The sequence below is a fragment of the Lampetra planeri genome, chromosome 26, assembly GCF_965212315.1.
Source record: "Lampetra planeri chromosome 26, kcLamPlan1.2.h2, whole genome shotgun sequence".
NCBI lineage: Eukaryota > Metazoa > Chordata > Hyperoartia > Petromyzontiformes > Petromyzontidae > Lampetra > Lampetra planeri.
In genome coordinates, this window is record NC_136132.1 from 6211825 (window position 1) to 6228168 (window position 16344).

Genomic DNA, 16344 nt, shown 5'->3' on the forward strand with positions numbered 1-16344 from the left:
TAAATAAAAATCACGACGTTTCGGAGGCAACACAAGACGGAAGCTTGTGTTGCATCCGAAACGTCGTGATTTTTATTTTATTTTACTTTCATTAATTTTAATGTTTTACCTACGTGACTTTACCGAAAAAACCTAAGAATATGAATCCTTGCAGTCACGAAAGCTTCAAATCTAGAACTGAGACATTGAACCTTTGACTTTAAATAATGTTATGTAAATAATTGAGTTCCTATGTAATCTAAAGGGAAAGCGCAGTATCGCTAGACCGTGTTAGCTGTGCACGTGCACAGCCCTAATGTCAATCCACTGCTGGATGAGGGCCTCCTCGTGTCGTGCATGTGGGTCTTAGGGGGCATTTGTTCATACTTCACAAATGGCCGGTGTGGATTTCTGAAAGTAGAGAACGTAAAATGTGAAAGCATAGAAGTAGAGTACAACAATCGGTTTTGATGCTCAGTCTTCTGCTGCCCACTACATCGGCCTGCAGATTAACACAACATGTTGTGCATGGTGTTAGGTGAAATATTAAATCAAACATCGTTTTCAAAATGTAAAATTGTGTTGTATAGCTTTTCATTCGGAAACTTTTGAAAGATAATAACAAAATATACAGATAAAATATCAATAATATCCCACTGAAAAAGGGTACCGTACTAGTTTAATGCATCATTTAAAACATTGTCAACATTTACAACAATGTAAAAACGTATGGAACACTAAACATACTCAATATGCATTCCACACATATACTAATTATCATAATAAACATTAGCTAGCTTTACTCGCTTTTTATTAGCTTGAGCGTCATACTCCACTGGTGATGGGGATCACGTATTATTATAATTTTTTAACCAGGTAAGGCCCATTGAGCTTTATATCTTTTTTTCAGAAGCGACCTGGCCACAAATAACAGCTCAAACAAAGTGGCTTATCACGTGGACATTTTTTTTTATAGCAGCCAAATACTCTAAACGCATGTTAATTGTAAATGTGCAGGGAAAACCCGGAGAAAATCCACGTGACCACGGGGAGAACATGCAATTTACAAATATACAAATATACAGCAGGCATCAGGGTCGGGATCACGACCTCCTGTATATGAGGCGAGGGAGTTAACATCTCGCCATCGTGGGGAGATGTAGGTTGACCCTGCTCTATATAAAGCACTGTAATTGCAATCAATCGACATCCGAGCCAGAATATTTTTGGACCCGAAATCAGGAATGTTGGTTTCTGATCATTCGAATAATTCGCGTGGATTAGACGACATTCGTGCAAACGTTCAGCTTTCTAGCCCTTTCAAAACATCATTTAGAATCCACATCAATCTCAAGTTGGGATCGTCAATATGCAGCCGATGAACCAGAGTGATGGTACAGAGCGGTGATTCAGCGGAGTTGCAGGCAAGGGTTGGTGGATCACGTTGAGATGTGTATAACTCACCCGAACCCTCTTAAGCCGCAACACGGCGAGCAGGTGGCAGTACAGCAAGTAGGGGTTTCGACACTGTGCGCAGACGTTTGATGTGTTATCCCCTCGTATTTGCCGGGTTGTCTCCAGCTAAGTCTGATTTCATCCCAAGGGCAAGTTTCAATGGATGCAGTTTAGTTGGTAAAGTCCGGACAATAGAAATGTCAAGGTCTTACTTATTACGTTGATAATTATGGCCTAGATGTGACAGCTCGCGTCTGTCAGCGAATATATGGCACACGTGGTGCATGCACGCATGTACATATATATATCATAGCGAGTTATGCTGACACGGTTTGACATCACACGGTGAGGTTTTTGTTTGTTTGTTTGAGAGCAAAACCACAACAACAACAACAAAGACCCCACGTTCTGCGTACAAACAGACCCTCGGAGTCACATTCACGATCTGCCCCGTGGCTCCGCAACTGCGGAAGAGCTCAGCCCCCCCCCACCCCCTTTCAATTGGTTTTTAGTCAAGTCAACATTTGTTGGTGTAATATCTAACACGAGTGATGGTTCAGCGTTGACCAGTCACGTGCTGACCCCGTGCCCCGACTGAACGTCTGTGGAAAACAAAAGAGCTTTACAGCTCATATGATTCCTCCTCCAGCATCAATGAAGATTATGACTCTGAGAAACACAGAGCCCGGGGAGCTCGAACAAGTGAGATCGTTTGGCTGTTACCGCATCCTGTTCAGTATTCAACATTTGTTTGAACTTTGTTTAACGCCGTTTCATAACCCCCGCCCCCAGAGTTCTAGACCTCCAGCCGCCCTATAAGCAAAGTGACTGCACGGGATTGTTGCCCCCGCATTGCCAACGGAGACAAGTTTAACAGTTTCCCCGAAACACAATACATCTTCTGACAAGGGACATTCGCGAAACGGGCTCCGCACGTGTCCATCGTTTTCACTTAAAGGTGAACGATGAAGTCACTCGCCCCGCATCAAGGCTGCTTCTCGACAAATATCTTCTAAGGCCGACGGCGTGCATGCTGTGTTGTACAACCACCCCCCCCCCCCCCCCCCCCCATTTAATTCTAAATTTTAAGCTTTCGTGACTGCAAGGATTCGTACTCTTAGTTCTTTCGGTAAAGTCACGTAGGTAAAAAAAATCAATTTAATTTAATTTAAAAAAATAATAAAAAATCACGACGTTTCGGAGGCAACACAAGTCTCCGTCATCAGGTGGGACCGTCACAGCCAAATTTGCTGCATCAAGTGAGGCAGGGATTCAAGATGCAAGCTCTTAAATACAAGTTAAGCGGGAGGAGAGGGGGAGGAGAGGGGGGGGGGGGAGCTTATCAGAATGTGGTTTACCTACGTGACTTTACCGAAAGAACTAAGAGTATACCCTCCCCTGCGATGTTTGGTTGGGCACGACGGCCGACGTTTCGCGTCTTGGCCTGAGTGGAGACGCACGCCGGTAGCTGCAGCCCAAGACGCCGTAACTGCCCGACAAACGCACGCCAGAGTGTGTGCAGCACAGGAGTGGATGTGTTCATCGCTTGACCACATCTCTCCGTGGCATTGGTCATTTACGCTTAATTTCGGTTATAAGTGGAACATTAAGAGAAGATGCATTCATTTAATTTGGTAAGACTTCTAGTTAATTTGTTAGAACAATATTACAAATTATCGTGGGTGCATTTGATCGTCCTCAGTTATTTTCTCGTGGGGGTTTTTTTTTTTGGTAAGCTACAGAGGAGTCTAGAGCATCTATCGTAGCATGTTGTGATGGTGATGTTACATGTTTCATTGCATGGAGACAACCACACGCCCTTTCATGTTTGACCTTCTTGAGCGCGATGACAATTAACACAGCTGTCATACTCGAGGCACGACATATCCGTGCAGGTTATTTCGCGGACACAATTCAATTGTGTTGCTGTGCTATGGAGAAGGGTCGTTACCTGAAACGTCGCTGATTGACGAATGCGTCGATTAGGTCGTCTTTGTTAACTGTGCTGTGTGGATCACTGTTAATGCGGCAGCATCACCAACTCATTTGTAAAATGTATATTAATTCGTTTTTTTTTTTACAATATAACACTCTAAACTTATAGAGATAAACGCGCATTTGAGTAGCTTAGGGGCCATCCATAAATGGCGTCACGCACCTGGGGGGGGGGGGGGTCAGACATTTGTGACGATGTGTGACGAGGGGGGGGGGTTGAGAAATGTGACGTCACATCAAAATGCGCAGCTTTAAATAAATATTGAATTGTTATAACAACAATAATTGTTATAACAATAATCCTACAACATCAGAGTGCAGCGCCACATTAAATCCGCACTACAATGACAATAGTTTAGAGCCATTTGAAGCATGTTTAAATTTCAAAATGGAAATATGGTTTTAGGGGGGCGGGAGGCAAAGCTTCGTGACGTCAAATTTGAGGGAGGGGGGGGTCTGACTTTTTGTGACGCCGTGTGACGAGGGGGGGGGGGGTCAAAAATCGTCCAAAATCGCGTGACGTCATTTATGGACGGCCCCTTATGCGCTCTGTGACATCAAGGCAACCGCGGTCGTGCTCTGCGGTGCCGGATTGGCCTTGCACGCGGCACCTTAATAGGCGCTCGCTAACACCACCTGAGCGGTACTCCTAGGTGTTTTCGGTAAAGTCACGTAGGTAAAAAATAAAATTAATAAAATTAATAATATAAATCGAATAATAAATCACGACGTTTCGGAGGCAACACAAGTCTCCGTCATCAGGTAGAACCGTCACAGCTAGATTTACTGTATCAAGTGAGGCAAAAATTCCAAGATACAAGTTCTTAAATACAAGTTAAGGGGGGGAGGAGGAAGGGAGGGGCTTATCTGAATGTGGTAGCCAATGAATTGAATGTATTGGGGGTGGGGGGAGCTAAAAGAGAACAAAAGGTGCACATGCTAAAAGGGAACCACCTGAGCGGATTTGTCTGCGAGGCGAAATTGGTTCCACGCGTCCCCTCTTGTGCACCGTCAGTTGCATTTGCTTGTGCACATATATGTACGGCTCTGTGTTGACGTTTGTGTATATTGCAGTGTGTGCATGTGTATATGTATGTATGTGTACGGCATTTATGCCTGTATGTACACAGAGAACGTGTATATCTCTGTGGTAATAAAAATATTTTAATCATATCTGTGTGTGTACGCACTGTATATCCTATACTTCTTGTGAAATACAGTTATGCACGTGAAGTGTACATGTTTATGAATGTGTATACATGTCTGGTTATTGGTATACTGTAGATGTGTATGTGTATTGTGTATGCAGGACCCGTGTTATCTAAAACGGTGTAAGGATATGGGGGGGGGGGGATTGGTGGCGCAGTGGTTAGCGCACGGTGCTACGAATCCAGGCCACCTGAGTTCTCATGCCGGCCAAGACCGACATCACTGACAAGTTGATATCTGACCCACTCATGGGCCTCCCCTATTTCAACTCAGCCCTGAATAGTAATGACCAGCTACGGTGTTTAAGCATGAGCACTGGGGATACAAAGGTGGTCCTGGCCACACTGCCTCATCCAGCGCGTTTCCAGTCTTCATGAGTCCCCCAATAGCGTTCGACTGACCGTGTGCATGCATCTGTGTGCGTCTGTGTAGCGAAGAGCGCGTTGCCCTATGAACCCGGCGAGCCGAGTTCGATTCCCACTCACGGCCAACAACCAGTGACGATTATTTGAACCGGTCCTGAGCCTCCCTAGGTTGACTCAGCCTCAAATGAGTACCTGGTGCGGTGTGTAAACATCGCCACTGCAGGGAGACGAAGGCGGCCGGGCGTGGTGCTGGCCACCCACCACCTCGTGTGCCGTGCCGGCCTTCATAGGTGCTACTCGCTAACAGCACTTGCCCCAACAGTCCGTTAAAGGCTATACGGGGCATATTTGTCTATGTACGCCACTGGGAAGACAAAGGCGGCCGGGCGTGGTGCTGGCCACCCACCCTCTCATATCGCCGTGCAGGCCTTCATAGGTGCTACTCGCTAACAGCACTTGCCCCAACAGCCTGTTAAGGCTATACGGGGCATCTTTATCTTTGTATGACCCACCCCATAGCACCCAATGCGTGGGCGCCTCGGTGGCGCATGGAGTGGGTGGGTGGTGGGTGGGGGCGGGCGGGCGGGCGGGCTGGTGGGTGGGTGGGGGTGCAAGGTGCGGACTGTGAGACGCGGGTCGCAGTGGGTGGGGGGTGGGGGGGGGCCCTTGACGCTAAGTGAGCCGGACCCCTGGGAGCCTCAATAATCTAATAAGGGGCGGCTCAGGCGGGCGCCCAGGCGTCACCCGCATTAGCGCCACTTCATTACAGCGGCGGCGGCGGGACGGCGGACGGGGCGTGTGGCTAGGCGAGAGAGGGGGGAGAGAGAGGAGGGGAGATGGGAGAGAGGGGAGCGACAGGGGAGGGAGAGGGGGGTGAGGCGGCGGCTGGGGGGGGACAGGGTACAGAGGGGGAGATAGCGGGGGGCGTGGGGGGAGATGGGGTGGAGCGAAATGGGAGAGACAGGGGAGGGAGAGGGGGGGGCGACGGTTCGGGAACACAGGGGAGACAGAGGGCGGGGATATTTCGGGGGAGAGGGTCGTGTGTAGGAGAGAGAGAGGGGTGGGGGGGGGAGATGGAGTGGGGGGAGCGAGCTGTGTGTGTGGGAGACGGGGGTTCCACTCACCGGCCGGGTGACACTTTGCTGGCCTCTCGGACTTTATTTCCACTTAGACGTTGAATACATTTATCCAGGAATGTGCTCGTTTAGACGAATTCAACCACGAGCTTTGTTGCAGGGCAAGCATCACGAATGCCCAACCGTGATAATTACAACAGCACTCTGCACAAGGCGGATTAAATACCCATCCAGACTCCGCCGTCAGTGTCAATTTAATTTGAACTTTGTCTATGTGTGTGTGCACGTGTGTCGTCCATGGTCGTTTGCAAACTGCACAACGATTGTTTGCAAGGGACGCCACGGTCGTGAGATGTTAACTACCTCGCCTGGCATACAGGAGGACGTGGGTTCGATCCCGATCCTGGTGCGATGTGTAGACATAACCACTGGGGATTTAATCCGGGTTTTCTGGTTTTTCCCTCTATATTTAGAAACCTCTGTTTGGAGTATTTGGCTGCTATAAATGTTCACATGAGCCATTTCATCTTCTTGGTTCTTTCGGTAAAGTCACGTAGAAGGGAAGTAATAAAATAATAAAAATAAAACATAATAAAATAATTCTCACGACGTTTCGGCCACAACGCAAGCAGCCGTCCTCAGATGAAGACCAGCGTCTATTATTTTATTACTTCCCTTCTACGTGACTTTACCGAAAGAACCAAGAAGATGAATCCCTGCAGTCACGAAAGCTTTAAATCGACATGAGCCATTTCGTTGAGCTCTCATTTGTTGCTAAGTCGCTTCTGAAAAAGAGCTACAGTAGGTAGCTCAGTGGGCTTTGCCCGGTAAAATAAAACAAAGTTTAATATTTTATTAGTTAAATTGTAAGTGATCGATATTCCAATGTCCTTGTGATAAACTGAGTTTCCGCTAAAAAGGTGAAGACGTGACTTCCTCTACACGAAAACCTCACATAATCCCGATTTTAATTCGTTCACTGCGCACTAAATTAAGTTCATCGTCGTCATCATGAGCCCTGGTCAATCCACTGCTGGATGAAGGCTTCCCCAAGTCGCGGTCACATCTCACGATTCTAGACAAACAGAATGTGAGCCAATTCATGAGATCCCACGGCGAAATATTGAATGTCTTACTTTCAATCGAAAATAGGTGGAACACTTACAAAATACAGCAGCTGTTATTGGTGTGTGCGGTGTTAAGTCTTCTCAGGATGTTTTGATCGCTCTTCGAATGTCAACAATAATACGAATTAATTTCACATCTCTTTGTCAAAACACTCCCTCTCCCCCATGCCGTGTCGTTGAATGGGAAGTTTAAGACCATACTTCACCACTCTGGTTTGTACGGGTCGGTGAAGGGCAGCGAGTGCCAGCATCGCTTCGGATACAAACGCGCGCGCATTTGATTTCTGCCCTGGCCGGGAATCGAACTTGGAGCGGCGGATGGGGCGGGCGAACGAACGTGGCACAACGGCTGCGTGCCGCTAACCACTCGCGCCACCGCTCCGCCTTTCCATACCGTGGCGTCGCCCTCTCAGGCGCATGGCACGGTCCCGCTTGCCCCCCCCCCCCCCGACTGACCTCTCGCGAGTAAACGAGATAAAAGGGAGAGAGCGCAAAGGGAGGCGTGCGGGTGCACGGATGAAGGGAGGGCGAGGAGGCTGCAAGGGAGAGAGAGAGAGAGGGATTGGCGCTCCCGGACCTAATTTCCACCCCTAACCCTTTCAGCTTTAAGAAAAATACAAATATCCCCCGTCTAGCCTTAACACACTGTTGGGGCAAGTGCTGTTAGCGAGCACCTATGAAGACCGGCACAGCACACGAGGGGGTGGGTGGCCAACACCACGCCCGACCGCCTTTGTCTCCCTAGTGGCGATGCTCATACATCACACCAGGTACTCATTTGCGGCTGAGTCGAACGAGGCGAGGCCCAGGACCGGTTCAGATAATCGTCACCGGTGTTGGTGGCCGTGAGCGGGAATCGAACCCGGATCGCCGGGTTCGTAGCGCAGCGCGCTAACCATAACACACACACACACGCGCGGCCAACCCATACACTCGCACACCCCTTCCCCTCGTTACATTGGCCACGCACACAGAGTTGTGGGAGCTGGAGGGGGGGGGGAGAGGCTTCTTAACTCAACCAATTACGCAGACATGACCCTGTCAAAGCCCATAGACGCCGACATCCATTACCGAACCTTAACAGCTGATTTCGTTTTGTGATTTGATTCAGGCGCTGGTCTTTTCAGCCCATGCGCAATCGCGCCCCGAGTCGATACCGTAGGGGGGGCGGGGGGGGGCATTGTGGGAGCGATTATTCGCAGCCAGCGAGTATTACATGGGAAGTAACGCAAACCGAGTACCCGCTTCGTAACAATGGAATAAGAAGCTTGTTCGGTGGAGGTCTTAATTGACTGCGGTATTACGCGCGCATATGTGATCTCCGTACTGGGTGTGTGTGTGTGCGCTATTACTACGAGGAGCGGTGGCGCAGTGGTTAGCGCACTGCGCTCCGAACACAAGCCAACCCGACTTCGATTTCTGCTCACGAGCAGCATCGGTGGCGAATGTCTGAGCCAGTCCTGAGCTTCCTGTAAGTCGACCAAGCTTCTAAAACGAGAACCTGGTGCGGTGTGTAGACATCACCACTGGGGAGGCAAAGGCGGCCGGGCGTGGTGCTGGCCACCGACCCCCCCCTGCCGTGCCGTGCCGGTCTAAATAGTTGCTCGCGAAACAGAAACAACATTGTCAAGGCGATAGAGGGGATATGTTTTTGTTTGTCTGTCCGTTGCGTGTGGATGCTATTACGTGGAGCGGTGGCGCAGTGGGAAGCGCGCTGCACTACTGAACCGCACATCTGAGTTTGATTCCGGGTAAGGGCTAGCATCGGTGGCGAGTGACATTTGAACCATTCCAGGGGCCACCCCGAGTAGGATTTGAGTTGAATTCCGGGCTAGCGGTTAACGTCAACGGTGAGTGAAGCTTGTTCGGTGGAGGTTTTAATTGACCTGACCCAATAGCTCGACTGAGTCGTCCACGATGACCTTACTTGGCACTTTAATGAGCATCGTCAGTATTGTGGAGACAAAGGCGGACGGAGCGTAGTTGCGCCGGTCACGCCACCCGTACGTGCAGTGTCGGCGTCAATATATTATCGTCGACAGCTTGCACCATAAGTCTATGTTGGTTATCGGGTGGGAAGCGAGTGGGGAGGGGTGGAGGGCTTTGTCTATGCTATTAGTAAGCGGCAGATAGGGGGTCGTCGCCCGCTCTTTATCGGCTTTAGCGTCACACTCCGCAGTTGTTAAAAAAAACACGAGGGTTTTTTTTTGGGGGGTTAGATCGCGTAAATATATAAACGTGTCGTTAAACTCGCCACCACCCGACACAGCTAACTAGTAAGGGTTGTCACGTAAATAGAACGTACCAATTCGTCACTAGTACAGCACATCGGTGGGTTGTAGAGCAAAGGCACAACATTTACAATCTGAGTACGACGTTTCGGCAGCAATTACAACTAGCTTCATCAGGCAACAGCCAGATTTACGCGATCTAACCCAAAAAAAACTGTATTATGAATGACATTGGTCGCGAAAGCGTACGTGTTAAACCAATTTTTCTTAATTTTACCAGGTAAAGCCCACTGAGCTATATAGATATTTTTCAGAAGCGACTTAATCACAAATGATAGCTCGTTTATAATGAGGTCGCTTCTAGAAATGTACAGCAGCCAGTTTACTCTAAACGCATGTTTTTTATATGCGGGGAGGGGGGGAGAAACACCGGAGGACCCGGAGAAAACCCCACGCGACCACGGGGAGAGAGAGACACGCAAGCTCCAAATATACAGCAGCAGGCGTCAGGGTCGGGATCGAACCCACGGACCTCCTGTATACCAGGCGAGGTAGTTAACATCTCGCCACGGTGGTGACCTCATGGCTCACTGATGCTGCAGACCATGCAGTGTTCAGTGTTTAGACTGAACTTTAACCTGGCCCTACTCCATGAGTGGAGGCAACGAACCTCCACTCCGTCATTCTTGGCGGTCCAAATAACAAAATGTGAATTTTGGGTTCGTCTAGTTTTAACCAGAAGCTCGTTCGTAAAATAATAACGCGTCACGCTTTCTAACCGTCGCAGAACATCAACAGGACGTGCATCGCTCGACCACAATGGTCCAAATGTAGGATATTTGATATCGCCTGCATTGTCAATAATACTGTATTTAGCTTGCAACGTAAATGAATAACACGTGCTATGCCTCGGTAAATATCTGATTACACATATATTAATATACATTCACAGAGACATTGGAATACAAAAGCAATGTTTTTTAATGTTTGCGGTTGTTGGTGTTTAATAAACTTTGAATGACACCAAAGACAAAGATCCCCCCTATAGCCTGTAACACACTGTTGGGGCAAGTGCTGTTCGCAAGCACCTATGAAGGCCGGTACGGCACACCGGGGGGTAGGTGGCCAGAACCACGCCAGGCCACATTGATCTCCCCAGTGATGATGTTTACACACCGCACCATGTACTAATTTGAGGCTGATTCGACCTAGGGGAGGCCCAGGACCGGTTCAGATAATCGTCACTCGTGTTGTCCGTGAGCGGGAATCGAACTCTGATCGCAAGCTTTGTTGCACAGCGAGCAAACCGTTAAATTACACCACCCACACAGAGGACAGTATATATACATACTCCATATATATGTTTTACTTTGTGTGCATACATCGTATCTCGCCAAACTGTATAGTTACATTCTGCGGATTGTTTGTTGTTGTTGTTTAACGGGTTCTTCGCTTAACGTGGCACTTTCAGGAACGCATCTCCCGCGTTAAACGAGGACTCGCTGTATATAATACACAGTGGTGCAGGGGTTAACTCGGATTCCCGGCACCGTTTCAAATCAGTGGCGAGTGATATCTGAGCATGACCTCGGATACCCTCATCACCAACTCGCGCTGACCAGCGTGGTGAAGTATGGTCAATCAACCCCCCTGCCCCCCCTTGACCAACACGGCATTGGGGAGGTCTTCATCAAAGCAGTAGATTGACAGAGGGCTGCACATTATTATTCGTACGTACACACGATTGTGACTGGCTGACGTACATTGCAAGTGGGTTCTACAAACGCTAGAAAGAGTAAAATTTGCACAAATGTGGTAAAAATAATTATCTTAAGCTGAGAAATCGGAGAGAGAAAAAAAAAACCTCCACAATTTTCGAATTTGGCCCCGACAAAAAGTATGCACCGTAGGTTGATACGTTTCATTCATAGGGCATGGGCAGCTTCACGTCCTGTAGATTGCAATACGCCTCGCTGTGAACTCTCACAAGTGAACCGATTCTCTGTAATCAGTGGACCAGGTAACTTGCCTCCCGTGGAGTGTGACGCTTGTGCCCACAAAAATCTGGAGAAATCTCGCTACCGGTGACTGGTACAGTACTTATAGACTGTACCTATAAAGCGTGATAGACAGAAATAGGAATACGTGGATTAAAGAACGCGCGAAAGTGTTTAACGCGCCAATCATTTTTGACTGTCGAGAAAAGTTAGCGGGACTTGGGGCATGCATCGGTGTGGCTGTTGTTGAACTTATTTCGCACCGTTAGGTAGAGACGACCGTGCTCATCGGAGGTCAGGAGAGGTCACGATGAGCGTTGAGGAGGGCCCGTGGTGGAGACTCAAGGCGGAGTGGTAGGCAAGGAAGTGGCCACCCGTAATGAGGCCGTAAGAGATGCATTGATCGTGACTGATGATTGTAATCAAATGGATACCCAATATCGTTGTTTTGTTCTGCGCGTACCATCCTGCGTTCGCAGTGTCGCATAATAAATAAAAAACACTCGACACATTCGTCAATAATGCTGCCCCCGGATGGTAATCCGAAAGTTGCTCCGCCGTGGTGTCGCGATGTGTGTGTGTTGAACTTCTTTCGCACCGTACGTAGCCAAGCGTGCTAATCGGAAGTGCGAAGCAGGACAAGAAACTGAACACAAACATCACTTCTGAAGAAATGAGATGATGTCGACTCATGATGGCTGTTGGTGTGAAGCGCAATGTATGGATCAGAGGCATTCCTGCCTTAAATACACATATATACACATACACACACAAAGACATACAAATACAAAGATCCCCCGTATAGCCTTAACAGACTGTAGGGGCAAGTGCTGTTAGCGAGCACCGTGAAGGCCGGCACGGCACACGAGGGGGTGGGTGGCCAACACCACGCCCGACCGCCTTTGTCTCCCCAGTGGCGATGTTTACACACCGCACCAGGTACTGATTTAAGGCTGAGTCGACCTAGGAGAGGCCCAGGACCGGTTCAGATAATCGTCACTGGTGTTAGCCGTGAGCGGAAATTGAACCCGGGTCGCCAGGTTCATAGCGCAGCGCGCTAACCGCTACACTACCGCTCCCCATACACACACATACACGCATATACACATACAAACACATACACACATATACACATACACACGCATCAACAAGACAAAAAGGCAAAGGGCCCGGTGTAGCCGCCTTTAACAAATTGTTGGGGCAAGTGCTGTCAGCGAGCACCTATGCAGGCCGAGCCGGGCCGCCTTTGTCTCCCCAGTGCTGACCTTTTACGCACCGCGTCAGGTACTCGTTTAGGGCTGAGTCGACCTAGGGGAGGCCCAGGACAGTTTCAAATATTCGCCACTGTTAATGGTTGTGAGCGCGAATCGAACTCGGGTCGCCAGGTTCGTTAGCGCAGTGCCGCGTCACCCACTCAAAACACTTTGATTGTGATGCGATATAACACAACAACAACAACAACGGTGTAACACAACAACAACAACAACGGTGTAACACAACAACAACACTGGTGTGACACAGCAACAACAACAGCAGCGGTGTAACACAACAACAGCAACAGCGGTGTAACACAACAACAACAGCCTGCGAATTCCCCGCGTCTCCCGCTGTGGACCCGTGAGCGAATGTCAACAGGTTTGTCAACAACACTGCGGCCTTGAAATTAAAATAATATATTTAACCAGGAGACGTTTCGGGCAATGACCCTTCTTCATTGCACGTGAATTGAATAGTCACAGAGACACGAGGCCCATTAAGAATTACGTTTTAAAAACAAATATATTTTGATGAACAGTTGTGTTTTTGATTGACATGTGAAGACTGTAGTTACCCTTGAGTAGATGTCTATTAACGGACACACATTTGAATGTGTTTTAAACTTCAATAACTTATTTATATTCAAAGTTACAGGGTGTGGGGTGCAGTGTTGTGGGGAGCGGTGGTGCAGTGGTTAGCGCTACGCTGCGCTACGAACCTGGCGACTCGGGTTCGATTCTCGCTCACGGCCAACAACCAGTGACGATTATTTGAACCGGTCCCGCGCCTCCCCTAGGTCGACTCAGCCTCAAATGAGTACCTGGTTCGGTGTGTAAAACATCTTCACTGGGGAGACAAAGGTGGCCGGGCCGTGGTGTTTGCCACCCACCCTCTCGTGTGCCGCTCCGGCCTTCACAGGTCCTCGCTAACAGCACTTGCCCCAACAGTCTGCTAAGGCTACACGGGTCATCTTTGTCTTTTGGGGGAGCGGGTGCGCAGTGGTTTGGAGCGCTACCGCTACGAACCGGGCCGACCGAGTTCGGGTCGACTCAGCCTACAAACAGAGTTGCCCTGGCCGCGCGCGGTGTGTACAACATCGCCACAAGGAGGGGGGGAGACATGCGGCCGAGCGTGAAGGTGCCGGCCACCCACAAACCCCTCGATGTGCCCTCCTCCGCGTGCGCTTTTGACTCGCCCACGGCACCTTGCCCCAGCAGTGTCCGACAAGGCTTACGCGGCGGTGGCGAAGTGGTGGGGGTTTGGGAGAGGGGTTCTTTGTCTTTGCGGAGAGCCGGGGGTAGGGAGGGGAGCTCACCGCTGGCCACACGCCGCTCCTAACAAGGCTCAGTCTGCCCGGCGCCTCGCAGCCGCCGCCTTTGTGTGCGAGCGCTCAGCACCACCACCCCCCCCCTGTTGCCGTTCACACACAAACAGAAGGGGCACTGCGCGCGCACGCGCACGCACGCACGCGCGCGCACGGTCTTGCAGGCACGCGCTCGTGTGTGGTGCGTGTGCATGTGTAGGTGTTTGTCTTGGTCTGTATATGTGTGTGTCTTGGTCTGTATGTATATGTGTGTCTTGGTCTGTATATGTGTCTGTGTGTGTATGTACAGGTGTGTGTCTTGGTCTGTATATGTGTGTGTGCATGTATATGTGTTTGTCTTGGTCTGTATATGTGTCTGTGTGTGTGCATGTGTAGGTGTGTGTTTTGGTCTGTATATGTGTCTGTGTGCATGCACAGGTGTGTGTCTTGGTCTGTATATGTGTGTGTCTTGGTCTGTATGTGTGTGTCTTGGTCTGTATATGTGTCTGTGTGTGTGTATGTGTAGATGTGTCTTGGTCTGTATATGTGTCTGTGTGCATGCACAGGTGTTTGTCTTGGTCTTTATGTGTGTGTGTATGTACATGTGTGTGTCTTGGTCTGTATGTGTGTGTATATATAGGTGTTTGTCTTGGTCTGTATGTGTGTCTGTGTGTGTGCATGTGTAGGTGTGTGTCTTGGTCTGTATATGTGTCTGTGTGTGTGTATGTGTAGATGTGTCTTGGTCTGTATATGTGTCTGTGTGCATGCACAGGTGTTTGTCTTGGTCTGTATGTGTGTGTGTATGTATATGTGTGTGTCTTGGTCTGTATATGTCTGTGTATGTGCATGTATATGTGTGTGTCTTGGTCTGTATGTCTGTGTGTGTATGTATATGTGTGTGTCTTGGTCTGTATATGTGTGTGTATATATAGGTGTTTGTCTTGGTCTGTATGTGTGTATGTATATGTGTGTGTGTATATATGTGTGTGTCTTGGTCTGTATATGTGTCTGTGTGTATATTGTAGGGGAAGTGTTTGTGTAGCGGGGTTAGCGCTCTGCGTTACGAACCCGACCAACCCGCGTTCGATTCCCGCTCACGGCCAACACACCGGTGACGATTGTCTGAAACGGTCTTGGGCCTCTCCTAGGTCGACTCAGCCTCAAATTAGTACCTGGTGCGGTGTGTGTAAACGTTGCCACTGGGGAGACAAAGGCGGTCGGGCGTGGTGTTGGCCACCCACTCCGCTAGCAAAGCACTTGCCCCAACGGTTAAGGCGAAAGGGCAGATAATTGTCTTGAATTTCCTATATGTACATAGACACATACGATATGTAAAGAATGGCCGTGGAAAAGATATACACACAGAGACATGCATGTATACAAAGACATGCATACAGACACATTACACGTGCACTGTTATTTTACATATATTATTAGATGCATGTATTCACAAATCAGACACATATCTCTACACATATACATAAATGTCCATGTGGATACACAGACATGTTTCCACACAAGATACACAGACGTATGCATGTACACACACATATATACACACACTGAGACGTATATTATCGCTTTACAGCGGGATGAGAGAAATTAGGATATTATAATTTTATTATAATTGTATTATAATATTGTAAATATAAATTATATACATACACACATTCAGTATAATCTGTATGCTGTATTTAGTATACACTACATAATCCAGGACATGCGCACACAATACATATATAGATCTATACGCAGTCATATCAATTTACACACAAGGACGCACACACATGTATATGGACAAACATATACGCATACAGACGTCGATATACATATACAAACTCATGCACACACATTGTCATGCAAATTCCGTACATAAATACACACAAATGTACATTGAGCGGTATACTACACGTCAAATATACACACAGTGCCATGGATAGAAACACATTCGCGCACACGGTAAGGCACAAACATATTGTCATAGGTGCATATATAGAGATAAGACACAGTGACATGGCCTCGCGGTATAGCACGTTCCCTGCTTGTTGCTAGGGATTCCCGGTTCGATTCCACGAGGCCGCCCCGGTTATTACCGTGGAGTGTATTCACAATCTTTCCTTCACAGTAGACTTTAAATACCCCCTGATGTCATTAGAAACGAGTTAGGCGCATTGCGTGCCGACGCCGCGGTACAAATGTTGCCAAAATTCGAGAGATTTACGCGGAAATAATCCACGTGGGATATCACGCAGCAGCAATCAACCCACCCTCCTACTGGCAAGACGAACACCCACTTGCAGGTCGCATAGGGACAGCTGCCACTAGGGGTGCCCTTCGAATTGTTTCAGAC